The 12,861-nt window shown below is 41.0% G+C and overlaps 1 pseudogene; it reads left to right on the forward strand.

Annotated features, from left to right (window-relative positions):
• The first annotated feature begins 9,831 nt into the window (after positions 1 to 9,831).
• On the forward strand, positions 9,832 to 11,021 carry LOC116876503 (annotated as a pseudogene).
• Positions 11,022 to 12,861: the final 1,840 nt, after the last annotated feature.

Raw genomic sequence — 12,861 nt, forward strand, 5'->3', positions numbered from 1 at the left:
GTCTTACTTTCTCTCCAGTAAACTGTGAATTCCTAGTCTAGACCCCAGGCACTTCTTTCGTAGGCAGCTATAACATCAGTCTACCAAAAGCAAAGCCAAGGCTGTCTCTCATGCCTGCCACTCTCACATTGTGCTTCCATAAGAAATCCCACAGGTTTCCTGTGGCTCTACTAAGTATGCAAATAGGGGCTGTTCCCTTCAGGAGCTCACTCCACCCTACCTATCTGGTCCCTCTGTTGCTATAATCCATGCATTAGGCATTATGGAAGGTGAAATACACCCACCATCCCAAACAAGCTTGTTCCCTTACATCCACTGTCATTCCAAAAATTCAAGCAAACTGTTTTAAGTCATATTTACAACACGGTTGCCAAAGAAGAAACACAAAGTTGGCAAAGGGCTTTCTTGCCTTTTATGAAGTCTTTTGAACAGTTCTACTTCACGGTTCACCCAAGGGAATCCCTCTTTACAATATTATTGAATTTGGCAATCCAACTGAGTCAGAGGCCATTCCAAATGGATTTGCTAAATCAGCTTTTATTCTGAGGCAGACAAGTGACACTGTATTCTAGCAAGACAAGCATTTCGGTTAAAAGAGAAGCTGTCCTTTGGTTTGCCCTATACCCTCTACTATCAATATTCTTCTGTTTTCAAATCTATACTTCAAAGAGGATCAGTTCCAATGGGGGATTGGGAGACGGATCTCCTCTGAGCCAGGCAATGTTCTTTTCTATTCACAGCCACTCCTCTGCCAAAATGCAGTGGGTTTGTTAATTTATTCTATGTGAGTGCCAACATGACAGCCAGGGAAGCAGTCTCAAGTACATCCAACAGTTCGCCATTGGAATCACATCACGGTGTATGTTAGGACACTTGCAGTATCTCTCATGCTCTTTTTCCTAAGATTGCAATCTGTAAAGACACCATTAGCCAGAACAGCCAGTGTCCATATTTGTCACTTTGTGGAAAGGACTTGCCTAAAATGGAAGGCAATGCAAAGTAGAGCCAGGAGAGAGGGAGAACCCTGCCAACATCATGTGAGCTCTTGGAATCAACCATGCCTGAACACAGAATTATCCCCTGGACTTTCTAGTGATGCAAGCTAATAAATCCCTAGCTTTATTCAACTTAAGCAAGGTTAGTTGGAATATTTTTGTCACTTGCAAATACATGAGCTCTAAATAATGAAACAGCATGCAGTTAAGAGGAAAGAAGACTGCCAGAGGTGTATTTCCCAATAGGAAACAGATGGCACTCTCAAATTGGAAAATCGTAGAGGATTTTTTTTAATTAAGGTTCTATTTCCAAAGGTGTAGGTACAGTGGACAGAACCACAAGGGTTGTGCAGTAACTCAGAGCTGGTTAGAATAGTACTATAATTTCCCATAGGCCTAAAAGGACAAGAGAAAGGACCAGTTATCAGAACACAAAAGGAGAGTGTCATACAGAAAAAAAAGTTACCTTGAAATAAACAATGATATTGAGTCAAGGGACACAGGTGGTTTAAAGTGAATTCACAAGAGAAGAGGCATGGGAATAAACACTCACTCTAGTTCTAATCTCCTGCCTGAGGTCCCTACTGGCCATACCCAGCTAAAATTCAGAGAAGCCCAGGATGTAGCCCACACAAACCATTCTCCCAGGACAGAGATCAAAGTTAAGCAGGGTGAAAGTTGACCTTCAAATGAAAGATATTGAACAAATCCTACGTGCTTCGCCCCTCACCATTCATTCTTTTCCTTCACCCAGCTGAAAAACACTTGTTCTCGTCTTGGGGGACATAGGAAATCCCATCGGTTGTGGTACTTTCAGGGAGTGATAGTGACTCCCTCATACTGTCACCTGTCTTTCAAGGTCACCACTGAGTGTGATTGTTGTGTAGTATCTGTCCTTCTTCATCTGGTGCCAGCAAATTGTGGAGGTCTATCCATAAATCAGGCCCCTGCTTTGCCTCCACAATTAAGTAGTTATTTTGAACTCTCCATGCAGTCATAGGTGTGGATGAGGAAAAGATGACAAAGCAAGAGAAGCAGATACAATATGAATCGGAACCACCAGCTCCTGTAACTGGTGAATATGCTCAGGACCGGATGTGTATATATTATTTCAATTTTATCATTTATGTTCAGCTTTAAATTCTGTAGGTCAGTTGATACCCATATACACAGTGTTCAGATTTTGGCAAGGTCATTTTCTATCCCATGGTCAAGTGGTTAGTGTCTCTCAGAACCTGCTAGCAAGCAAGGGGCTGTTTTTCAAATGGAAAATAGTTGTCAGTAAAGAAGGACATGGCCTCATTCCAGATCCCTGTGTTGTGATTTTCCTACTGAATTTGCCAGAGGCTCAACGAATATCTTGTCTGCCACAAATGCTTCCTTTATTTATAGTGTCCTGTATCATTAGGCCCAGATAACAGAGCCACCTGTGTTGCAACCCAGACCTGCTACCAAGCCCATTCTTCCTACAGGTCCCACTCAAAAATTGTAGCCTTACGAATTGCCAATAAATGATGAGAGGCTCATCCCCAAATAGAGGTGTTGTCTGCAAAATCCTGACTGGTTTTCAATGTATACCATTTTCTAAGTGGTGAGTGTTGGGTAAAATGTAGCACCTTCTTCCTTACTTCAGAAAAAAGATGACATTATGCTCACTCATATTTTAGACCCTGAAATTTCATACTTTTTATTCCTAACGGTCTAGAATGCATACATCTTATTAAGGTAACTTGAGTGCTTGACACTTCCTACTTACTAGACCCAGTTAACAATGTCATCATTATGTAGTAGACAGGTGAGATGTTCGGTGAAATAACAAGATGATTAAGGTCCATCTAGGTTGCAACATAGAGTAAAATAGTTGACATAGCCCTTGGGCAAAATAGTGGAAGTATGCTGTACTCTCGACCATGTAAACGCAAACTGTTTCTGATAGCGCCATTCTGATAGAATGATAGCACTGCTGCAAATATGATCACCACACAATCAAATTTGCTACAGTCTACTATTATCCTCCATAATACATCTGACTTTTTTAGCAACCCCAAAGGGTAATGTTACTAATATATAGCAAGTATAACCATTTTGTTTCTCAAAATTTTGATGATGACAGTAATCTCTGCAATATCTCCAGGAATTGAATATTGCTTTTGTTGTTATGGGAGGAAGAGCAGGTAGGGTTGGAAGCAGTTTCTGGGATTTCTACTTGATCTTTTCTACGATAACATCCCTCCCCTGCCCCCACTTCATAGGTCAGCAGGTTAATACAGGGATTTTGTCTCTTCCTAAAAATATTAATTATGTTAAACTTTCTGGATAAGGGAATTAATTGCAGTATTTTCCCCCATCCTTCTGCTCACTAGAACACGGAGCTATCTGGGCATTTACCCATTTCTCCGTGAATGGTCACCACAATAAATGGCTTCAGGTCTCCCAGGGAAGTCTTGGGGAAAGATTCATACGATTGATAACTCCATACTATAATGTCTGTCTTTAAAGAGACCCAGACTACTCCTTCGTTAAGAGACTGCAGGTATATGAACCAACTTAGATTTAGACATTGTATCAAAGGCATGAAGTCCACTATAGCAATCTGAGTTAGGTTTCTGTACTGTGGACCAAAACTTTTCCCTCTTACATATGTCAAACAGCCTGTATGTAGGCTACCATTTATTTTATTACTAGGCATTCCCTCATCGATTAAGCATTGTCACAGATTTCTCAAATGCAAATTCCATGACTACCATTCAAATCCTGTGATTTATTATAGTAATAGCACCCACCCTTTCTCTGACAATGAATTGTTATTAAATGTCCTCTACAAATCTTAGATTTCCATTATTCATAGTAAGATCAGCATACCCAATTACATTGCATCATCCCCTCCATTACCTGCAGTGCAAGAGGAAACCATCACAGATACTTTCATTCTGATGTGAAACAATGCATTTCTTAATGCTATGATACATGATGAATTCTTTGAGTACTCCGGAAGGATATGACCAGGAAGTGACTAAGCAGTTTTATTTATAATATGTTTATTCCAATACTTATCTGTTGGAATAAACATAATTATAAGACTCTTTCCTCTTCAATATACCAGCGAGTTCCACATATCAGTCTAGAATTTAATTAAGACTATTATAGACCTTATAGACTATTAGTGCCACTTCCAGGTCCTAGAGATAACGCTTTCCATCTAACTGTCAGTTAAGTGGGCCCACGTGATGATGTTGACCTGATCCAGCCGTACAGTTTTCTCCCCTGCTCTAGAACCTTTAGAATCCATTCTCACATAACCTTTTCAGACAACTGGTGATACAGATTAGTCAATTCTTCGGTCCTTTTCTATATGCACTTCCTCACAGAGGCAGGTCTTAAGCTTCTCAAACTGTGCTATGTTGTAAAATAACTCTCATTTTAGGTCTAGAAAGAGTGGCAGGTGGCAAAGTTGGGTTGTGAGGAAAATTAACATCAGGTTATGAGACGACAACTTTCGGCCAAATCACTTCAAAGCTTTTCTGCAGAGGAGGATTACTTAGAGGAAGGGAATGAGGCAGAAACTACCTCCCTAGGCAAGAAAATTTCAGGATAATTTTGAAAGTCAAAATTTTCAACCCAGTGTCTGCTCAAATGTCCCAATTCCCTGCCTCAGGGTGCAACTCCTTTTCTACCAGTTGCCTTAGAAGACAAACCTGATAGACCTGAGTATTTAACTCTGCAATACCTCACCCTTTACAACTACATTTTGGGCTTGTGCCTACACCAAATATATCCTGCAACAGTAGGAGAAGAGGAATTCCTTCAAATCTTCCATAGAAGCCATCTGGTTCTCCACATGTGTTATATAAGTTTGTATCTCTCATTTTCCCCTTAAGTAAGCTATGGAAAGAGAGAGAAGAAGTCAGTACACTCACAGTCTTTATAATCCCTACTGTTGCCATAGTGACCTTCCACTGCCACATCCTCCATCTGCATATCATTTATACCATCAGTGATGATCTGGGTAATAGTAATGCCTCTTCACTCCATGAAGTGCCTATGTCCCACCTTCTCCTGGCAAGATGATTATCCCTGTGCTCTATGAATTTAGGAGAAACTCATCATAATCCTAATTTATAGGCCTATTCCTAATGGCCACTTACAGTACCATGAATGCTAAATATAATATTAATTATTGTGTCACTCAGGGCCATAGCAGGATGGCATATTCAAATTAGGACGATTGAGGGAAGGCTTGTTACGAAAGGACAATTTGCTAAGATGTGATATAAGGGAACCACAAGTAACAGTGCATTATCCCAAGTTTTCTGACCATCCATAATCCAAAGATGGCAAGGAAGGGAGGAAGCAATTATCTGAATCTGAATGGTGACAGACAAGTATAAAAGTCCACCACAAGACGATCTAGTGAATGAGCATTGCAGGGAAAAGAAACAAAAAAATGCAGAGGACCCAAGATTACAGGGTACCTGGCATTATGGAGGAAGAGCAAGTAGGCTAGCACCTGGAACAGAACACAAGAAAGACTATTAGGAGGTGAGGGAGGTTGTAGGCACTACAGAATTTGTAAGTAATTTTAAGGGCTTTTGTTTTACTGTCCTTATGTTGGGAAGATTCCAGAAGGTTTCGGTAGAAGGGTGACATAATCTGACTTCCATTCTAAAAGGATCCGAAAGGATCGCACAGGAAATTCTATGGTGTTAACAGACGTGAAGACCAGTTAGAATATTGCTGTAATAATTCAGAGGAAAGGTGACAGGGATTGGGGCCAGCCTGGTGGTGGGAGGGTGGCAAAAAGTGGTCAGATTCCACTTTTGAAACTTTTGAAAACTCAATCTGATAGGAATTGCTGAGGAGCTGAATATGGGCTGTGCGATAAGGAGGAATAAAGAATCACCCCAACTGTTTGGGCTGAGTAACTTAAGAATGCAGTTGCCATTCGGAATTGGAGAAGCCTTTGGAAAGAACAGGTTTGGTGAGGGGAAACAGGAATTTCATTGTGGACATATTAGGCTTGAGGAGATTTTAGACACCACGTGGAGGTGTGAGGCAGGGAACTGGTTATATTACCTGGAGTTCAGAGGAAAGGTCTAGGCCAGAGATGTAAACATGGGAGTGTCAGCACATAGATGGTATTTAAAGCCATGGTACCATATGAGATCACCTAGGGAGTGAAAATCAATAGGGAAGAGCACCATAAATTTGAAATATGAATTAGTCTCTGGGCAAATTTTATCCTAAAATAATTATTTGGAGAATCTTTAAAATCATGGAAGGTCGAGAGACTACTCTGTTTCTCAAGGAAATTATATAAAATCCTTATTTAAGGGTGTAAAGCATCATGGCCAAGTTGATGAAGAAATACATGGATAGGAAAGAAATACGATCTCTTTACACTTACATTTCTTGATTCCCTCAGGTTTCACACACTTAAAATATACCTGAAACACCTCGTCAAATCATAACCAGTGCTTGACTATAGGCCTTTTGTAAGAAAACCTCTTGTCTGAGTAGAATCCAAAGTCATTTCTCAAGATTTTCTTCCATAATCTCTTGGAGGCCACGAGAGGATAATTAACATGCATCTATCAAAGACAGTAGCTATGCTCACAGTATGTCCCTTATTAAATCACCAAGCCCCCAAAGCAGCCAGTGAATACAAACTGGTGTACAACACCCCAAATCAATGCCTTCAATGGTATCCCCTAAGGGGATCTGAACTGTGAGCTTGTTCATCCATCCATCATTCTGATACATATAAGGAAAAGTTGCTCCCGTACAAATAGTTTCAGAATCTGTCAGATACATGATAGCTGGTCATCACAATGCTCCATGCCCCCCTTGCCCTGGTGTTTGCCCTAGTTTGCATTCAGGAGATAACAAGGTATAGATATTAAATGACTTGTCAAGAGTAACAGAGCAAGCCAAAAATTGGCTGTCCTGATTCTCCTCCTGGATTTACCACTTTGTCTTTTCACTTCCACAAGGGATAACTTCAAAACCACACACACAAAATCACCACCCAATGTCAGTTTTACACACAACAATAAAACTGAAAGCAGTTTTGAAGCCAGTTTTATTTTGAACCCTTGGTCCCAGGGGCCCTTTAGCCTTAAAATTTTGAGGATTATTTTCCCAATTTTGAAAGATAAGGGAGAAAGAGCACAGAAATAAACTCTGGCTAAAACTAAAAAAAAATTTTAAGTATATCAAGCAATATATAGCTGCAAAATCTTTTATTGGGGGCTTGTCAGGGCATACCTTATATTATTTTGTTCCCATTCTGAAATGACATAGAAATAATCATTCTTCTTGGACAAGGCTACTCACAAGAGTACAAACAGCATTCAACTAGGCAGCTGAGAAGTATGGGGGCTCCCTGTGTGCACTCGTATCACCATAGCCAAATTCTACTTCTTCACTAGCCCAACAAGGTTATCGCACCTGCTCTGTCAGCCTTGTGAGCATCTGTGAACACCAGACAAGATACTGCATGTGAAAATGTAATCACTAATAATACAAATAAAAGTATCATAGATAATATCATAAGTGCTTATCTCTCCATCCTAACAGCCCCACGACACATCCAAGTATTATTTGCTTGCATTAATCTATGTCATAGCTAACATGTTAGGACATTGGGAATGAGTGACTCTTGATGCTGTCCTTACTTGGATGTTAAAAGTGCATCATAACCACCTTTCTCAACCATCTGGACACTGTTCAGAGATAATCCAGTTCTAAAGAGGCTCAAGAATGCATCAACAGCCTCTAGCCTACAAGCTGGCTGTGACTGGAACCAAGGCCAACCCAGGAGTGCACACAGGAACTCAGGGTTATTGGTCGCAATGTGGATATAGTAAAGCTGCTGGTAAAGTGAGGCAGTAAGAAAATCAGTTCCAAAGCTGCATGTGGATAACAATCACAGCTCATTTGTGTCCAATGAAGAATACATGTATAATAAATGAAATGTACACTTAATGTAGATTATATATACATAATGCAGAATGCAGAATGTATAGAGAATGCAAATCAAATGCAGCCAAATTTTCTCAAAATGTTTTTATTCACACTCTCCAAAAATGACAGTTATCCATGTCAAAAATCTCTCTTTGGGCGGTAAAGTTTGATAGTGGTTTTAGAGAGCTATACTGCACCTTCACCCACCCTCCTCACATGACCATCAGGTTGCACTGTTTAAGCAGGTGGTGTGCAGGGATAAACCTTCCCATTTCCTTCTCTTCTCTTTGTTTTTCACCCTCTAATCTTTTTTCTCTTCTTTCTTTTTTCCTCTCTTTCATTTTCATTTGTCTCCTCTTTTCATTCTCTTCTTTCCTCTTTCATTATTTCTCCCTTCTCTTCTCTCTCTTCTCTCTCAACTAGCCTCTCTACTTTCTCCTCATTTCCCTTTCCTATCACCCTTCCTCATTCTCTCTCTCTTTCTCCTCCTCCTCCTACCCTTTCTTCACTGGCACCATATTGTTTGGGCTTCTGCCTCAATCTGCTAGCCCAAACTCACTTTTTACTGATCTGGAAGCATTTTTTCACACTCTACCTAAATATTACCAGAGCCTTCACTACTCCTACAGCCTGAATGGCTTCCTCTTAGGAGAGCATTGTTTAACTGGACCCACAACAAAATTCTATCGCCCAGAGTCCCTTCACATCATCCCATTCCACACAGCAGATTGGTCTCCTTGATCCCAGCATAGGCATAAGTCACCTCTTATCTCCTCATATAGCTGGGACCTAGAGCACTGGCCAGCCCCAAGACCCCTAAGAGCCCTTCATAGACAGGTCAACTTCTCCCCATTCATTTCTAACCTTGTTCTGCCACTCCCACCCTCTGCCCTCTTGTGGCCTGCGTCACTGGGTTCCCCACATGTTCCGACTTTGGGCATTCCCAAGTGAAAACACCCACCCTAGAGAAGCTGATAATCCTACTGAAAAGACAGCATAGGTGTGTAGAAAGAAACTGATGACACAAAAGAAAGATAAGAACCAGTTTGGGAGTCTAGAAACTAAGAGGAGGACAAAAGAGAGGGGATTAATATGAGCTTTTGTGGTTAAAGAAACTTCACAAAGGAGCTAGAACCTGAAATAAAATTTGGATTTATAGGGTTTAATTAAGCAGAGAAGCTAGTGGAGAGCATTCCAGAAAGATACAATATAAAAGTAGATACAAAGATGGGAATATTTATGGCATTTGGAGGTTTGTCTTATAATTTACATGTCTCTGACTTCAAGGTCTGCTGGGCATTCAACAATGAGCCCATGAAGATGTGAAAGTCATCCAGAAATAAATGGATACAGGCCACAGAGACAAACCAAAAGGAAGTCTCTCACAGTAACCCAACCACCTTCTACAAAGGTCCTGGCATACCATAACATTCATGAGGCAATGGAAAAGCTGGATCTTCTCTACTCTGGCCCCATTCTGCATAGTCTGATTTGAGGGGTAAGTCCATGATAAGGATTTGTGGCCAATGAGCAAGACTCATGGTTCCAGAAAAGGTTTTCCAGACTGATAAAAACCCCAGCTAGTGACTAGGGATCCAGGAAGCATTCGGTCATCCAGCAGACATTTACTGAGAGTCCAACAATATCTTAGAGTGCTGACCATGCAAAGATGAATGCTTTTGTTCTTCTCTTGAGCAATTTCACAGGCTATGACGGTGGGAATAGGATGGGACAGAAGCAGGATCTTATTAGAAACATACATACAAACAGGAAATTACAGTGGGAGTGAAGAGGTAGCAGGGCTGTTCCTAGGTCCCTTGCTGCTTTGGTTTCCCTGTCAGGTTTCCTAGCAGTGGCCTCGTGGAAAAATAAGATGTCTGAATATATTCAGGTAACTGAAGATGAGAATGATGAACCCACTGAAGTATCATCAGAAGACGAAGAGACAGCGTTGCTTTCTGTTACCTCCCTTCTTTCCAGGGACGTGCGGGCTGTGCTCCAGGAGTGTCTCAGTATAGGGAGGTGGCAGGCTGATAGAAGAAATTCTGCATGCCCCTGAGACTGGCTGGAGAAAACTAGTAAATGTTGTCAACTATCCCAAAGATAACAAAGGAAAAAAAACGGATGAGACCGATACTTCATCAGCCATGAAAATGAAAAGCTGTCCAGAAAGCATGTGACTTAATAATGGAAAACAACTGTACAGATCCAAAAGAATATTTTAGCACCTTTGGAGACATTCTTATGGTTCTAAGGAAAGATACTAAAAGTGGTCACTGAAAAGCGTTTAGCTTTGTTTTACTGAATATGAAGCCCAGCTGAAAGGAAAGTCACAGCAACTAGGACTGATGGATGATGGTGTCACTGGGAAACTTCCTATTTCTAAGCAGCACCCAGGTGAGACTTTGAGAAGAAGGAGGGCCATTGTTGGGCATTGTACCGAGGACATGACTGCCGAGGAGACGCAGCACTTCTTTTGCCAAGACAGGGAAGTGATCATTGTCTTTATTCCCAGACCATTCCCGTCATCTGCCTTTGTTACATTTGCAGATGATCCAGTCACCCAGTCTCCCTTTGGACAGGACTTGATCATTAAAGGAATCGGCATTCATATATCCAATGCTGAACCTAAGTAGGATAGCAATTGACAGAAAGATGTGAAAGACTTGGTGGTAACCTAAGGGGCTTTGGGAATCAGGGTGGATTTGGTAAAAGTAGAAGGCAGGGAGCTGGTTTGAAAACAATCAAGATAGTAATATGGGTAGAGGGGTGAACTTTGGTGCTAGGCATTATTCGGGCTGTCGCCCAAGCAGCACTACAGAGCAGCTGGGTTCGAGGGGCATGTGAGCCACTCAGCAGAACCAGCCAGCTCCATCAGGCAATAACCAAATCCAAGGTAACATGCACAGGGAGCCAAATCAGGCCTTTGGTTCTGGAAATAACTCCGATAGCAGTTCTAATTCAGGTGTAGCAGTGGGTTGGGGATCCTTTTCAAATGCAAGGTCAGGCAGAGGTATTAATGGAAGCTTTGGCTCAAGTGCGGATTCTAAATATTCTGGCTAGAGAATGTAGACAGTAGGGTTGGTATAGACTAGTGGGAATTCAAATTTTTCTAAACATGTGGTAAGTATATTATAAAATACATATGTACAAGGAATTTTCAAAATTGGTTTGTTCAGAGGCACCTGGGTGTCTCAGTCAGTTAAGCATCTGCCTTCAGCTCAGGTCATGATCCCAGGGTCCTGGGATCCAGCCCCACACTGGGTTCTCTGCTTAGCAGAGAGCCTGCTTCTCCCTCTCCCTCTGCCTCTCCCCCTGCTTGTGTGCTCTGTCAAATAAATAAATAAAATCTTTAATTAAAAAAAATAATTGTCAGTTGTCATTCATTAAAAAAAATGGTTTGTTCAGTGTGGAGTATATTCAGCAGTATTTGGGGCCTTTATCTTTAGAAAAAAAGAGGAAAAACTAAAGAAATTTTGTAAGTTTTGTTACATAAAGGGTAGGAATATGTTTAAAAGTGAACTGTTGTTTGCCTGATTAGTAAAAACCAACACACTACAATTGCTAACAGAAAGTTTATCCCGTGGGGATGCCTGGGGGATTAGTTGGTTAAGCATCTGCCTTTGGTTCAAGGTCATGATCCCAGCTTCCTGGGATTGAGTACCACATCAGGCTCCCTGATTAAGAGAGCCTGCTTCTAACCTCTGCCCGCTGCTCCCCCTGCCTGTGCACGCTCTCTCTCTCTCTGTGACAATTAAATAAATAAAATTTTTTTTTAAAAAGTTTCTCCTGTAAGAGTTTATACCTGCAGGTGTCAAGTGGATTCTTCACATGTTTAAATTAGAAATCATTGATTAGAACTACATTCTTTTCTCTTTGTTCTTTTTTTAAAGATTTACTTGTTTGTTTGTTTATTTATTTATTTATTTATTTATTTATTTATGGGGGTGGGGGAGGGAATGCACCTGCAAGGAGGGGGAGGGGTAAGGGAGAAAGAGAGAATCTCAAGCAGACTCCCAGGCTGAGTGCAGAACTGATGCAGGAGTTCTGACCTGAACACAATGCTGAGTTCATGACCTGAACCATGACCTGAGCCAGAATTGTAAGAGTCAAACTCTTAACTAACTTAGTCATCCAGGCACCCCATCTTTTCTCCTTGACTTAATTTGAACCCCACCATATGCATTTTTCCTTAGGATGATTCTCCATTTTCGGAGATCATGGCAACACAGTGTTCAGTTCTTTTGGTTTTGCTTTTGTTTTTTAACACTGTCTCTCTTCATATGCAAAAATGCACTATGAAGACTTCATTTACTCTCTGCAATTCATCTCATTTCAAATGTTTATGGAAGAAGCACTTCATTGAAAGTAGTGCTGTGAATACTCTGCCGTAGGAATATTTCCGTCCACATGCTTTCTCATTCAAGAATTTGTCAGCACGCTGCAGAGGCTGTGTTTTTGACAGTGGGTGTCCCATTTTTATCTGCTACTCTTTATTTCATGGAGTTGTCCCAATGCTATGAACACAAGCCTGTGATATGGAACCAGAAGGCTGTTGGAACTTTTGAAATTTTGTGTGGGACCGATGGTGGCACCAACACATGAAAGATTAGTATGAGCAAGAAAAGGAGAAAGGCCATGCAGAGACATGGTAGTGCATAATGGATATTTTTCAACTTGGCGAGGTGTGTCTCTCAGTCCTGTGGCTTTGGTGAGAAAGTGTGCAGATGGCAAAGATAGCAAATAACATACAAATGTTTTTTTTTTTTTGCAATTGAAGGACATCCACATCTGTTGGAAGAATGTAAGTGGGTTTTGTTCTTAGATAGCCCATGTTAGTTGAATGTGTTAAATGAAACAACACTTGTCTTCCCCCTACCCCTTTGTCAACTACCATGAATGC

Source organism: Lontra canadensis, unplaced genomic scaffold, assembly GCF_010015895.1.
Source record: "Lontra canadensis isolate GAN:19392208 unplaced genomic scaffold, GSC_riverotter_1.0 scaffold1, whole genome shotgun sequence".
Classification (NCBI taxonomy): domain Eukaryota; kingdom Metazoa; phylum Chordata; class Mammalia; order Carnivora; family Mustelidae; genus Lontra; species Lontra canadensis.